The 16,722-nt window shown below is 44.2% G+C and overlaps 1 pseudogene; it reads right to left on the reverse strand.

Moving 5' to 3' along the window:
- Positions 1 to 1,671: 1,671 nt before the first annotated feature.
- LOC149450496 (U2 spliceosomal RNA) lies at positions 1,672 to 1,788 on the reverse strand (annotated as a pseudogene).
- Positions 1,789 to 16,722: the final 14,934 nt, after the last annotated feature.

Genomic DNA, 16,722 nt, shown 5'->3' on the forward strand with positions numbered 1-16,722 from the left:
AGACCTTCCCAAATGCCCAGAATGCACTGAAAAATAGTAAAAAATTAACTATTTCATAAATTTTGAGAGGAATAGAGAGAGCAGAAGCAGAGTATGTGTTGAGATGATCCGTCTTTTCTGGTTGTATTCACTATGGATCCCATCATGAGCATAATGCGGCACGTTCTACCATTTTTTCCTTCACGCGAAACCTGGAACTGACTGCGCTGGTGTACCGGGTCCATTTCAATACATGGAAAGCACTTTGCATGTATTTCTGATCACGAAAAAAGTCTCGTGGTTTGCATTCCAGCAGCCATTTCCCCACAGGCATAAAGCACACTCCCACACCATCCCACTCAGGCATCAACAGCAAGGCTCTTACTTTCCATTCATCATACATCAGCATCAGAGGTTGGTCATCAGCTCTGAGGAAAGGGATTCGTCCCCGAAACGCGTCAGCAATTTGACCGCACTGACAGTGAGAACACCTTGCCTGCCGTTGTGGCCATTGTCATTTTTCTATGCTTTTTAGATACATGCTTCGTCTGTGAGTATGTTTTTATTATTCTTTCACTCCTACAATAAACCTTGGATAATGCACTAGGTGTGTGCGCCACCTGTTTTCTCTCTATCCAGTGGCTGATCTCCCCGTCTGAGGAGGGCTGCACCCCTGAAGCATTTCCTTTGGTTGTCGCTGTCCTGGTACCCTTGGCTTCCATTTTGGCTGTGCATATCCTGAGGCGCTGGAGAGTACATACGATCTCTGGACATGAAACAGTTAAATGCTTCTAAACGTGGTTAACCACGTTTACATGCGTTTGAAGCGCTGGTAAAATCTACTTTTTTTTTTTTTTTTTAACTCCGCAAACGTGCAAACTAGAACGAAAAACCCGTAAGTGATCACAAAAAAAGTGCAAGTGCGAACACCATACGAAAAAGTGCACTTAGGGGTGTGCTTTTGTCCTACCCCTAAAGGGGCTGGACCACTACCCTGATCCCCCGGGGCACGAAGCTCCTGACAGGGACAAGGTTCCCATTTGGTCCTCCTGGCCAAAAGGCCTGGTGGACCACCGTTCCTTGTGTCCAGCGAAGCCGGACACCCAGTACTTGGTCAGGGGGCTCTCCCGAAGAGAAAACCCCCTAGGGATCAGGGGAGGAAGGAACCAAAAGGCCACACATCCTTCCCCTAGACTTCAGGGAAGGCCCGAGGACCCACACCCTCCATCCGTGGAAAAACACACAGAAAAGTAAGAAAAAGTGACAAAACGTGGGAGTGTAAATAAATTAAATAAATAATTAGAAAATAAAAAAGTGGCCGTGCCAAATAGTGCACCGACCAGGCCCTGAGGCCTGTAGCAAAAATTGCCCTGGTCCTAGCCAAAAGGCCTGGTCCTAAGGGCGCTGTGAAAAAACAGTGTAAACGCAGTGACCTTGTGCCATCTTCACACTGTGGGGTCCCACACCCAGGTGTTACTGGTGGCACCCCTGAGGGCGTCTACTCAGGGGGCACTTGGTTTGCGGACTTTCTGCCTTCCCGACCCCTGGCCAGACAAGGCAGATCCGTCCAAATCAGGAGGTACTGGGTCCTTCCGGTCTCCTCGGGGGAATTACTCCCAGGTCCCAGCTACGTGTGGGCATCCCGGTTTCTGTCCCCCCCGGTACTAGCCTTCCAGACCCCCATCATACCAGTGAGGGTACTATACAACAGCCATCCCCGCAAAGCTAGAATGACCGTGGAGCACCCCCACTGGACACTGATAAGAACAGATACTACACTTGATCTTAGCCAAAAGGCCGAGAAGCTGGTAAAATCTACTCCTGAACGCAAGTTTAGAGCGTTCAAAAAAACAACTGTAAACTCAACTGCCTGTAAATGACTGTGTACATGGACACATAGGAAAACATTAGGGAGAGTTCAGGGGCTGCTGAAATAGCTCCTGAACGTCAGTGTACATGAACCCTTACACCAGTGTTTCTCAACTCCAGTCCTCATGGACCCCCAACAGGTCATGTTTTCAGGATTTCCATTATTTTGCACAGGTGATTTGATCAGTTTCACTGCCTTAGTAATTACCACAGCGGTTTCATCTGAGGGAAATCCTGAAAACATGACCTGTTGGGGGTCCATGAGGACTGGAGTTGAGAAACACTGCCTTACACGGATACCGATTGTATGATTATAGAGAAGGCAGACCCTGCCACTTAGCAATCACCCTCAAAAGGCATCAGCAAGGCCAGAAGCGGGTAAATATCTGCCATGAAGTTTGCCGACATCCTTGCACCGTACACAGTAAAAGGCTTAAAAATCTACATGCTCGCCGATGAAGATTCCAATACAGCTACTTCTATTTTTTTCGAAAGGCAGGACACCAATTTAAAACTTGTAAAAAATAAAGCCACACTTGACATTTAATCCCCCAAATCAGTTTATTAGATGCTACAGTTTCTTCCATAGATTAAAATCAATGGAAGTATTACTTGACATATCCAGTGTCACCGGGGATTCCAGCAAATTGCCAGTCGGTGCACCAGCTAAACACTCTGACATTTGTTTGGTGCATCTCTGTGATTTCTCGAGCAGATGATTGTTCGCTCATGTATTATAGAGCACACTCCGTGTCCCTGGGCAAACCAGCACTAATAGAATATTTGCATTAATTCGGAGCTGCCCCGGAGCCACTGCCTGTTTAAGTACACAACTCGTCCCCGTATGAAAAAAAAAAAAAAAAAAAAAAAAGCTGCTGCCGAGTTCTGTGCAGAATGATTGATCCAGCCGTATCTAAATGCACTGCAGGAAGTGTCTTTAGTCATGCAGGCTTTTACATAACACAAGTCAATTTCAAGTGCACCTGTCACTCCGAATTAACATTATCGGGCTCGCCAGTGAATGCCTTTTATGGGTACAATACATGGCATACATTCCTGAAATTACTTATTAAAGAACCACCCCGCTAAGTGCTATTTGTATGTAAAAAGGCCACAAATCCCAACTCCATTATCACTTTAGAAGCGTTACAAGTGAACAATGTAAAAGGGGCACATTATTTTTCTTTTAACCTTCATGATTTAGTAAATAAAAAAACGGTTATAAAAAAAAAAAAAATTTAACTTCTACTGAGCAATACAGTACGTTGGCCGTCATTGATGACCTAGTTGCCTGGGTATCATTCTGATTCAATGGCTTGAATGCCTCCACAGCAACTGACCCAGAGCCAGTGTGTAGATTACAGGGCTCCTGTATAATGGAAAGCGGATATAGTTCTGTTATACCTTGCAGTGTTACCCCATACTACATCCTGCATTGCCAGGCTATTCATAACATGTGGGCCATGGTATGGAGTCTGAGGTGTCCTGTAGAGTTCTCTCTGCTTAGCGCAGCAAGAACTACATCAATGGAGTGAGCTGGTCACATGACAGACAAGCCACATGACTGCACTGTCCTCCCACCCTTTTTTCTTCTCACAAACTCCCCCCATTTTAATAGGGGAGTCCCAGAGCTGCTGGAGCGCACACTGCTCTGCATTATATTTTATTTTACATAACCACAGTATGCGGCAGTATAAATCTGCTACTAACAGTTCCAATTTCCCTGAGTTCACTGGTTACATGCTTGTCCCAGGTCAGTGACTCAGAAGACATTGGAGCAAGAGACAGCAAGGCAACCAGAATTTTAAGGTGGTCAGCAAATGGTAGCCCCCTATACCTATAAAAATAGGTTTCTAGGAAATCGTTCATATTAAAGCGAGAAAGAAAACTTAAAGCAGAGCTCCACCCAAAAGGGGAAGTTTTGCTTTAAGGACTGCTCCCCCGCTCCCCATTAAGGATTGGCCCTTTTGGGGGGGGGGGGGGGGGTACCCAAATTTGACAGGTATCCACTCCCACTTCGGGTCCGATCACCTAGGCAATGGGAAGGTGTCCTCCCTCCCTGTAGTCTTTTGGGACACGTGACAGGTCCCAGAAGACTACAGGACCATTAATGAAGCGCAGTGCTATTCGCTAATGAGCAGTGGGTACCCGGCTGTGATGCCGTGAGCAGTTACAGCCGGGTGCCCATACTGAAGATGCCGGCCTCCTGGAATACAGGACAGCCGGTGAAACAGGCTGCAGTGGACACACCGGGACCGAGGGACAGGTAAGTGGCTGTTTTTTAAAAGTCAGCAGCTACAGTTTTTTGTAGCTGCGGACCTTTATTTTTTGACAGGGTGAGTGGAACTGCGCTTTAAAGCTGAACTTCAGACAGATATAAAAGACACACATTGATCACAGTTCTATAATCATTAATACATCATTAAATGTATTTTTTTTTTTTTTTTAAGATTCAAGCAACATAAGTACCTGAATCTAATGCCGTATCAAACTCTTGCAGTCCCTGTACAGCAAGGCGGAAGCAGCACAAGAAGCCAATCAGTTTGTGTGCTGCCGTGGGGTATGCCGATAGGAGGAGAGAGCAGAGTGATAGAGGGAGGAGCTCATCACTGTGCTGCTTCTCCTTCCTCTGTTCAGTCACAGGCTGGGGCGGATCCAGGGTGAGAGGAAATGAGTTGAATGATGCTGGCCATCAGACTGGGGACATCTAGTGGCAGAAAAAAAAAAAGTAATGCGGGAAAAAAAACGACATCAAAGTTGAATGTTGTAGAAAATGCTGATTTTGTGATTTTTACCTCCAAGTCTAGGTTCACACTGATGCCGTGCAGAATTAGCATCAACTCCTGTGCGTTGCCCACACCGTATCAGAATCGCACGGTGTTCATGTGATCTGCTGTGGGCGTCAAAGTTAACACCCCAAAAACAGGTCACAAAACGCAGTGCACTTGCTTGAATTGGACTGCATGGGTATGAACACCAATGCAACACAATTCCAGTGCAGCAAAATAAAAAAAAAGATGCCTGCACCTTTTTCATACAGATACAGTGCGCTTTGAGCCATACAAAATGAATGGGCTCAAACTGCACCGCACAGAATTGCATGATTTGAACAGGAATGTGGTGCGATTGCTGTGGGAATCACATGTGATGTGAGTGTGAGCCAGGCCTTAATGGACTGTTTTATCAAGTTTACTTTGGGGTGAACGATCCGCTACCGTGCGTTAAGTACGTACATGGACTAGCATCCCAAAACACAAAAAAATTGAGATGACCTTTTTTAATGCAACAAACAAAACAAAATATATTCGTCATGGTGTGTTGCTCTTTACTTTAATTTACGATACTGATGTCCCCGACTAGTAGGTTCAGGAGATCTGGAGTAAGATTGGTGATGTGACTACTGCGCTGCTCACTGTTCTCTTTGCTGGAGGCTTTGAACGCAAACCCCCACCTCTACCAAGATGGCCACCTAGACACAGAGACTCAGTGCAGAATAAAGCATGGAAAGTCAGTAATGGGGAAAGATCGGCATCAAGGAGACCACCGGTAGTACTGGTGACTAGTCCTTTTTTTTTGGGGGGGGGGGGGTGTGCAGCTTCTAAAGTTGAGTTGGAAGAAGCATGGCAGCATGCTTTTAACTTTGTATTTTCTTGCGTTTCCATTTATTTTAGAGGAAAAAAAAAACAAACAAACAGAAAAGGGGTGTTCCCAGCGTTACCATGGCCAATTCCTCCCCTAAACAGAATCCCAAGCCGAACTTTAAATGAACCTCTAAAACTGGATACTAACTTTACTGGCATCAAAATGATCCCACTGAGTCCCCAGTCCCTGCTGGGAGATCTTACATTGCCAGGATATCAGTACTGCTATGAGATGATTAGTTGGAGAGACAACAGATGACATCCATCCCGTCACATGTCCGTCTAACACCTAGCTGACAGGTACACCAAAGCTGTAATGCGGCTATACCGAGCTCCACTGAACCACTGACACGCTCTGACAGCAGTCGGGTGCAGGCTGTACATGGAGGGGGTTCTAAGCAAATGCTAAGGTGGTATGCTGTTAATTACTAGGAAAACACCGCTCTCGGCATCCTGCCGGCACCCTCTGCAGGGAACGTGTGACTAAATAAAGACGCAGCCTGGAGGGGAAGGAGAAAGTAAGTTGAATCTCCAGCGCTAATATCAGGGAAGTGCAGGGACTGAACACATCTACCAGTCTACACACAGTAAGAGCACGGCATGTGTATGTTCTCTTCCCTCCCCTCTGTATGCCACCATGACAGTTACACGGAAAGGACTGTCCATGAAAACACTTTCACACAATATTGTAATTGTCAACAAGCGCTTCCTCAAGAAATACAATTCTCAAAACCTTTCCATATTTTCCTATGTGCTTAAAATGGTGTTGGTGGGGCACTGCACCCAGATGTGCACGAGAACAGGTACCAACGTATGAAGGCTGCAGTCAGCTGAGGTGTTCCTGGAGATCCGCAGAGCAGTATGGAATGTATATACAGAAGGATGAAGGTGTCACAAATCAAGGATCATCTCAGTGACCGTATATTACGTACGACACGAGGTCAGAAGGTATAGACAACAGGTTTGTGGTGCTCCACTTGGTGAGATCCTGAAACGTATTGTCTATACCTTCTGACCTCTCACTGTCACTTTTATTGGGTATATCTTTGATTTTTATTGTCCTCAAATTTATAAATATAGTGAAGGAAATAAGTATTTGATCCCCTGCTGATTTTGAATGTTTGCCACTCACAAAGAAATGATCAGTCTAAAAATCGAATGTTCGGTGTATTGTAACACTGAGAGACAGAATAGCAACAACAAATTCAGCAGAAATGCTTGTCTAACAAATGATGACTGATTTGCATGTTCAGGAGGGAAATAAGTATTTGATCCCCTATCATTCAGCAGGATTTTTGGCTACTAGGTGTCTTTCATACAGATAATCTGAGATTAGAAGCAGTCTCTTAACTTCCTCGGCGGTATGATTCTTTCCGATTTTTGGTGCTGAAAGCGGTATCATTTTTTTGCATGGAAATATGTAGTTTTTTATTGTAGGCTGTAATTTTTAGGAATAACTCATTGAAATCTGTCCGAACAAGAGTCTAGTAAACATCCCGGGTATGATAAAACTTGAAACACGAAATCATAAATTATAATTTAATAAATAAAAAATCATAAAAAATTATATTATTGAATTCAATTTATTATTATTATATTATCAAACCAAAACCACTGAAATTTGAAATACAGAGGCAAATTCGCACATCGCTGAGCAAAGTCGCAAAATCATTTTCAGTGTCTGATGAGGAATTTCCCCCACGAATCATTATCACTCAATTCTGCAAGTGGTTCTGATTTACTATCGCTGTTCTCTAGCCGGTCTAAAACCACTTTTGACGTAAAGGGACGCTTTTTGGACGCCATGGACTTTTCTAAATTTCCAGGCAGAAAGAACAGTCAAAATGCAGGCAGGGCGCAGGACAAAGCACTCGGGACAAAATATATGTGAAATGCATTGAAACAGCAAAAATTAAATTTTTTAAAAATTTCAAATTTCCCGCCGTACGTCCCGACGTCACAGGGACCGGAACACGGAAGCCGGATGCCGGCATCAGCCGGGGACACATCGCGGGAGCGAAGGACAAGGTAAGTGCTGCAGGGACCCCCAGAGCAACGCCGCATGGTAAGCCCGAGTGTAGCTCGGGGTTACCGCTGTTGGTATTGAAATTTTAACCCGAGCTACACTCGGGAATACCGCCAGGGAGGTTAAAGGGAGTGCTGCTAATCTCATTGTGTTACCTGTATAAAAGACACCTGTCCACAGGAGCAATCAAACCATCAGATTCCAAACTCTCCACCATGGCAAAGATCAAAGAGCTGTCCAAGGATGTATATCCTTCACTGTATATTTCTAGAGCTGAACTCCAGAAAAACAGCTAAATGTACCACTGAAATACACACATATATGAGAGGCATTTTACCTGCCAAAAGGATTTGTAGTTCTGTTCATGCATTCCTGTGATTTACACAGCTCTGCCACACAGCAAGTTGTTGACCTGACTTTCTTCTGCTGCAGGTAACCAACACAAACCAGCCTGTGAGTGAATAGTGAAGGGGGAGAAACAAAGCGACGAGGTCAGCTCTCCGCTCTCTCCTCCTGTCAGTGCATCTGAATGCAGCACAGACTTGCCCCAAGTACACCCCTACTCTACCAGTCTGAGTGCTGCTGTATAGAATAAATACAAAATCAGGTATTCATACTAGTTGCAGTTAAATATACCTTTAGCTTAGGTTCACGCTGTGTGTGTCAGGAAGGCTTGCAAAGTCACATGCTTTCCTGACACATACAGAAATGCACTGCCCTTTAGTAGACTTGTGGCGTGCTATTAAAGTCATACTAAAGTCTTGATTTTTATTTTTTCTTAAAAATAAAAAAAACGTCATGCTTACCTGCACTGTATATTGGTTTTGCACAGAGAAGCCGAGATTCGCCTCTTCTCGGGTCCCCCGTTGGCACTCACGGCCCCTCCCTCCTGTCAAGTACCCCCCTTAGCAAACAGCTTGCTATGGGAGCACCTGAGCAGGCAGGCTCCTGAGCCGCGGCTCTGCATATGTACTCACACACAGCTGTGGCTCGGGCCTGCCCTCTCTCACTCCTGGTTGTCTCACTGCCTGTGGTTGACAGCAGTCATACTGCCCCAGCCAATCAGGAGTGAGAGTCCCCGGAGAATTGAGGCTCTCGTGGACATCGCTGGATCGGGATGGGGCTCAGGTAAGTGTTAGGGAGGGCTGCTAGACACAGAAGGTTTTTTACCTTCATGCATACAATGAGCATACGTGAGCCTTTAGAAACACTTTAGGGCAGGCATGTCCAAAGTCCGGCCCACGGGCCATTTACGGCCCGGGGGTCTGTTTAATACGGCCCTCCAACAGCTCTCCCTGCTCTGTGTAATGTGGCCCTCCCACGGCCCTCCCTTCTATGGCAGACAGTCTTCTGCTTGAGAGCAGAGGGCAGTGCGCATGCCTGACTGCGGAGCGTTCTCCCTGGTCTGTGTAAATGCGGCTGTCGCACGGCCCTCCCTTCTGCTTGAGAGCAGTGCGCATGCGTGACTGCGCCGCGCTGGGAGCGACAGAGGGCGGTGACGTCAGGGCCGGGCTTCCAGCGTGAAGTGTGTTTCTCTTCCCCTCCCGGCTGCCGAGCAGAGACTTCGGCTCCAGCTACCTTTTTCACCCTTCACATTAGTGCAGGTAAATTTTTTTAAAATTTATTTTCAATACATTGTGAAAACTCAGCTGTCAGTTGATCTTAATGTTATGAAATGAAAAGTATGTCGTTTGCAATTAACTTGGCATAAAATAATGTATTTGCATTTAATTGTAATGGTTCAAAGAATGTTCGGAAAAATGTTCGGCCCTCCACCATGTTCACTTCATCCAATCTGGCCCTCTTTGAAAAAAGTTTGGACACCCCTGCTTTAGGGCCTCGTTCACACTATATGTGCAGAAAACCCGATGGAAAAAACTGCAGATTTCACTTGCAGAGGGACGAGCTTACATCAGCTTCTCTGTGTGTTTCAGTGAGTTTTATACATGTTGCAGATTCCGGTGCAGAAAACATCCGTACATAATGAAGTGTTCCTGCACGGCAGACCCCTTCCTGTTATCTCACACATATATTATTATTATTGCCAAATTTACCCCCCTAACTCCTCCCACAGTTTTTACACTACATAGACAGTAATATACCGAAACGTGCGGATTGTTCCCGATTGGTGCGCTATTACTTTGTGGAACGTTTCGCCGAATGGTTCACGAAATATCGGCGTTTTTGTGGTGAAATTGGTCCCATAGGAATGAATGGCGGAATGTTCAAAGCTAGAGTGTGAGCTAAAAAAATCAGGACATGATTTCTAAACTGCCATCACTCCCTCATTTTCAAGCCCACCTACACAAATCTTATATCAAAACGTTCAGCTATCCCTGCTGCCACTAAAAATGTCCACGGCTAAGCCATAGTCCTGACAGTTTTTACAATATGACCATTTGTTTGCAACTCACGCCGCCCATTGACATTCATTGAAACTCCACTCTAGCCACCTCAAATTTGAAGGGTAATTTCTAAACTGAAACTGTGCCTTCATTTTTAATATTTAAGAGACATACTATGCATCAAAATGTAGGTCTGGGTCTTGTAATTCTCACAATATAAAGCTCTTCAGTGTAGGATTTATAATTTTTAAACCACAACCGTTTGAAGATGACAACCGCCAGTGAAGTGACCAAGTTGGAGCAGTTTGTTTTTAACCGCTCTTCTCTGCCCTTGCTGTAGAGTGAGCCATAGGAACCCAGGTGTGTGAGCAGGCAGCAGAGTGACAAGCCACTCCACCCAGTTACTCCGCCCACTCCACCCAGTTACTCCGCCCACCCCAGTTGTAGACTACTGGTGGAGGCAAGAACACTTCACACAATTTCCCCAGAAATTGCAGCTTTTCTAGTACTAGCTGTTGTAGTGTGAACAGGGCACATAGAGCACAATGGCTTTCTTTGTGCCTTTTCAGAACACGTGCAGAAAAACTCAGGTCTCTGCACCATGGTGTGAACTAGGCATAACCCCCAGTTCACAGCTATGAGGCCGTGTGGGCCACGTTTTGCACGGGCATGAGAGCCCATTAATTTGAATGGACTCCCGTGACACGTAGGGAAGAAGTCCCTGCACTTCTGAAAATGCAGCCCGCACGGGAACCTTGTTTCCCAGTACGGTTGCGTTTTCCAGTGCGGGTGGCGTGCCATTAGAAATAATGGCACCTCCCCGCGGGTCCGCAATTCTCTGTGCGGGTGGTGCGGCTGCACGGATTTTCGTGCGGATCCGCAGCGGCAACACCCGCACAGATGTGAACCTAGGGTAATTGTCATAGATACCCCCATGCATCTACTAACACACCCGTTAGGTGTGGTGCGATTTTGCACAAGGGTCATTTCTCTCACATAGGGGAGCTCACTGAAATGAATGAAATGCCCTACATGCGACGTGTGGAAACATGTGCACGCTCCATCACGCCTGCATGGTGTGAACGGAGCCTTAAAACGTAACTACAGCCTGCAGCTTACATTTGCAAGTACAACTGGTAAGATTTTTGACATGCAGCTGAGTGCTTTTGGTAGTGACATCTCCCCAGATCAGGGACAGGTGAATAGAAGACTGGTAGGGGGCGCTCTGATATAATTTTAATGATTTTATTACACATAACTCCTTTTCTGTACCTCTATCTGGATTTCAGCTTTTAGGATTTGTAAATGTCCTCCTTTTTGTGGTTTTCTGTAGGTTACAAAATGTGGTTGGCGTCCCAGATAGCCAGATACAGCGAAAAGGAATCAGCCACATTTTCAGGAGCCTCGCATTAGGAGGCTGCACAGGACTGCTGAGTAAGAAGCAAAGCCTGCATATGTAATTGGCAAAAATAGCCGATCGATAGTACAACTATAATAGAGCACTAACTCACTGACAAGTTTATATTATTGTGTCGCACCAGTCAAATGTTTTATCTTCAGCTTCTTCATCATTTAATGGATTTTTTAGCAGCAGGTAAAGTGTATCTAAACACTAACTGGAAGCACTCTGCATCAAACAACTGCCATTTGCTTTTCCGTCCTTTGTTGTATTTCAGAGCTGATCTTTTCCAGCCTCTTCCTGTAGTGGAGGTGCATGGTATATTTTTTTTTTTTTTTGGAGAATAAGGATATTGTTTATGGTCACTTTAATGGAAAATAAAGATATTATTATTATTATACAGGATTTATATAGCGCCAGTTTGCTCAGCGCTTTACAATATAACAGGAGACAATACAGCAACAATGCAGTTCAATACAAGAGGGATAGGAGGGCCTGATCCTGGGAGCTTACAATCTAGGAGGGAGGGGCTAGTGGTACAAAAAGGTAACTGTGGGGGATGGACTGGTTGGAAGAGTAGAAGATTCCATTATTAGCTGAGGGCAGGATAGGCTTCCCTGAAGAGAGAGGTTTTCAGAGATCGCCTAAAAGTGAGCAGAGTGGGCGATAGTCTGATAAATTGGGGTAGAGAGTTCCAGAGGATGGGGGAAGCTCTGGAGTAGTCCTGGAGACGAGCATGGGAGGAGGAGACAAGGGAGCTAGAGAGCAGGAGGTCTTGCGAGGAGCGGAGAGTACGGTTTGGGTGATATTTAGAGACAAGATTGGTGATGTAATTTGGGGCAGTATTATGAACGGCTTTATACGTTATTGTTAATGTTTTGAATTTTATCCGTTGGGCAATGGGAAGCCAGTGGAGAGATTGGCAGAGAGGGGTGGAGGCCACCGAGTGGAGGCCAGTGGAGGGATTGGCAGAGAGGGGTGGAGGACACCGAGTGGAGGCCAGTGGAGGAATTGGCAGAGAGGGGTGGAGGACACTGAGTGGAGGCCAGTGGAGGGATTGGCAGAGAGGGGTGGAGGACACTGAGTGGAGGCCAGTGGAGGGATTGGCAGAGAGGGGTGGCAGATACAGAACGGTTAGTAAGGTGGATGAGTCTGGCAGCAGCATTCATGATAGACTGAAGGGGGATAGCCTGCGATGAGGTAGGCCAATGAGGAGGGAGTTACAATAGTCAAGGTGAGAGATAACCAGGGAGTGAATAAAAGTTGCTTAGTGGTTTCCGAGGTTAGGAACGGGCGTATCTTGGAGATGTTGTGGAGGTGAAATCTACAAGATTTGGACAGTGATTGGATTTGGGGCTGAAAGGACAGATGGGAGTCCAGGATTACACCTAGTACCCTGGCATGAGGAGAGGGACTGATGGTTGTGTTATTGATCTTGATGGAGAAGTCAGGGGAGGGGGCACTGGCTGGAGGGGATACTAAGTTGCTAAGATATGAAAAGACTGAAAACAACTTTTGGATTTCTATTAACATGTTAAAACGCATCTCTAATTTTTTTTCTACTTTCACACCAACGGATAACATGGAGGGGTTTTTAAAATCAGCCAACAGTGATGAAAATACTTGACTTTTGAAAATCACAAAAGAAAAAACAATTCTTTCATCTAGAAGTTACCGTAACAGACGTACATCAGTGCTGACAGGAAATACATGACAGTATTTCTACAACTAAAGCTGTAAAGTAAAAACAATGGGAGCTTTTATCACCGACTGACACCGTCATCCCCATTCTGCTTTCACTGCCAGGTGTGTCAGACATCCCCTGTTCAGAAGACCCCCCCCCCCCCCCACCTGTTTTACTATTTTGGTGACAATCTGTGCCAGACAGCATTCAAATGTGACATGGGTTTTATCATTTCCCACTCTAATATATTCTGTATGTTTTACCTGCCAAAAGGCATGTAGTTCTGTTCTGCTGGTTTTGAGATCCAGGTACCCCTGCCAAACAGCACAGAGCTAATGATATAAGGAGTAGAGTGCTACTTTAGAGTAGAGGGTTTTCTTTTTTTTGCTTTTACAGAATCCAGCATAACAAGGGAGACAGTTGGATTTGGGAATTTAAGTTTCTCTGTAACCAGGTCAGTTCTTATACCTGTACACCACCTATCAAACAAAGCAATTTTCTGCTATGCGCCTTTTTATTTGGCAATATCTCTGTCATTACGTGAAAAAAAAACAAACTAGGAAAAAATGAGTGCTTTTTTTTTTTATCACCTGCTAAAAAAAAAAAAAAAAAAAAAAAAAAGATTGTTGCAGTTATTTTTTCTACAATTTGCCCTGTTTGACTTTAAAATTATGATTTTGGTACAAAGCATTACAAAAATGTATATACAGGAAATAAAGACTTTTTCCCCCCAATTTTGCGCTTTTCTTTAATGCATCACTAGAAAATTATTGAACAAAAACGAAGAAAAAAGGGAAAGATCCTGTTAATTAGGTATATTTAGGACAAACTAGAGGTTATTGAGGGGTTCAACCAAAACAAAAATTTTATTTTCTCTCCCCAGCAGATGAATGAAAAACCATAAATACCAAAAGTAAAAATTTTACTTTTTTAGATCTCCTGCCAGTCTCAACAATGTAACTTTGTCAAAGGGTCCGTTTTTTTGAGAGCATGTTTACACAACCACTCCGGCTGTCATTCTGACAGCTAAGAACGGCAGGTGAATGCAAGCAGTATTTTATGTTAGAAAAGGTTATTGTTTTAGGTACACCGTGTATCCATGGCATCCATTTGGGGGTTTAGATTTACTTTAAAGGCCCATTTATACCGTAATGGCTTGCACTATGAAGGGCCACTTTACCCAAAGCAGCCCATCACACAGACAGGGCAATTATCCCCGTGTCCTATGCGTTCAGTTCAACTACCACATTGTGTGGGACATGAACTACTTTTTTCACTACAGCGTGTTGGGATGCACTACACTGCATAGAAAAACTATGGTGCATAAAGAAGAAAGAAATGTAATTTGATATTTTAATAAACTTATAGAAAAAAAAAAAAAAAGTACCATGCAATATGTTGTAAATGGTACGGTTTCCTTTACAGTGCACTAAGGGATCTAGCGCTCCACACCCCCACCTTCCTATCAAAAAACACAGGTCTCTGCAAACTACACTGCAGTTTATTTATTTCAGGGCCATCAATTTACGCCGCGCTTTACATATATATTGTACATTCACATCAGTCCCTAACCCTCAAGGGGTGTACAATCTAAGGTCCCTAACCCTCAAGGGGTGTACAATCTAAGGTCCCTAACTCACATTCATACATACACATACTAGGGACAATTTAGACAGGAGACAATTCCCCTACCAGCATGTCTTTGGAGTGTGGGAGGAAATCGGATTACCCAGAGGAAACCCACGCAGACACAGGGAGAACATGCAAACTCCAGGCAGGTGGTACCGTGGCTGGGATAAGAACCAATGACCCGAGTACTGCCAGGAGGAAGTGCTAACCACTTAGCCGCTGTGCTGCCCAGTTAACCCTTTGAGGACCAAGGGACGTATTTGTCCCATGTTTGTAATTGCGTGTATCATCTGATTAAGAATTTAAAACTCTTTTTTTTTTTTGGTTTGAGTCAAAATATTAGTTCTTATCAACAAACAACAAATGGATCTAGCTTTTTGCCAATTATTTCATGAAATGGCTTAGTTACAGCAACTGAAGTGTACGAACTATAAAAACAAAAAAATTGATTGTTTTGGAGTTCCAAAACCTTACGGTCCTCAACGGGTTAAGCAATATAACCCGGTCCATGAGCCTCCCTGCTCCCAGCCTGTGACTGGACAATGAAAGAGAAGCAGCAAAAGGGATGAGGTCGTCGCAGCACTCCTCTCCTGTAAGCATGTCCTCAGACAGCACTTCACAAAGCATGGAGCCTTGACATGCTACAAGTACAAACCTTTGCCCGCCCAGTAACAGCAATATCAATCTGGAGTGAAACTTGGTCTATGAGCAGGAACTTCCTGTATTAAAGACCGATCACTGCAGCACTCTCTCCTTCTGCAAGGTGACTGGTCTGGTCTCCACCCCCTCCTGCAGTTTTCTGCAGGCAGCCTATAGTGGGTTGAGCCACTGGTCCCTCCCACATTTCTGCTCTCTGTGCAGGCCATGTACAGCACAGCAGTCATGTCACTAACACATTTACAAGATACAAATCTGAGTTTTAAAAGCCATTTGGTGCAGATGATTTAGGTCCTTTGTGACTATTGTAGAATTCATGTAAATGAAAGATTGTGTGCCTGGAGTTCAGCTTTAATAATGGATGCTCGTCTCATAACAAATTGGATAGGATAGTTTTCCTTCTATCCATAAACTGACATGTTTGAATCTTGATTTTTTTTTTTTCCACCAAATCCTATAATGCTGAAAATCTACTGAGCAGTTGCTGAAATATTAATGTTATTTGCACTCATAGAACGGCAAAAAAAGAAAGAAAAACAGTAATCAGGAAGCGACAGGCATAGAGGGCAGCGCCTAACGCGTTCCTAGCTGTGCCCCTCAAAAGCAGATTTTGTGGCTTGGAACTTTGCAACTGCCTCATCACCGGCAAGACTTGTCTGCCAGAGCAAGCTTTGATGTGAGAAGACAGTGTGCCCATGACAGCCCAGGGGATCACATCACAAGTATTCATGTATCTCGTCTGCCGACTGCGAGCGAGATGTGAGGAGACTTTAAACCTCTGCTCGTTTAAGTGTCAGAGTACACAGTGTGCGCCCTCTTCCGCTGTCACCGACTACGGCGCCGAGCTTCGGGGACACAGGAGGAGGAACTGAAGGCGGCACAGCCGTGTCTGGACAACGCAAAGTCACACAAAGAATGCACAACTTGTATGGGGCACGGCGATTAAACACACACTTTAAATAGGAGAACATTCTGAGAAATATAATATGTACAATCTTGAGGAATTAAAGGGAAATGGGGGGGGGGGGGCATGGTTGAAACCTTTAGTAGTAATAAACCCTCAGCATTCTACAAATATATGTTGCGCTCCTAAATACTTCTCAATCAATAATAATTAAATTATTACCATTAAATTAATTCAAATTATGATACAAATAACTAATAAAAGTGTATAAATACCAAAAAATATTTAAATAGATAATTTCAACTAATCAATCTCCTCCAAATAAATATCAAAATAATTCCACATAAAATACTCCTCTAAAAAAAATATATTTTACCAAGTGCTCATAAATCATCTATTAGTGACATGATGTACTTACGAATACCCTCAATTTCATTTATATTCATAATACCCTCATTTAATATAATAAAAATAATAAACCAACTAATAACCCTCAACCCTTATTTTTATTATATTAAATGAGGGTATTATGAATATAAATGAAATTGAGGGTATTCGTAAGTACATCATGTCACTAATAGATGATTTA

This window comes from Staurois parvus, unplaced genomic scaffold, assembly GCF_062004578.1.
Source record: "Staurois parvus isolate SC_StPar_1 unplaced genomic scaffold, SC_StPar_1.0 ptg000574l, whole genome shotgun sequence".
NCBI classification, from domain to species: domain Eukaryota; kingdom Metazoa; phylum Chordata; class Amphibia; order Anura; family Ranidae; genus Staurois; species Staurois parvus.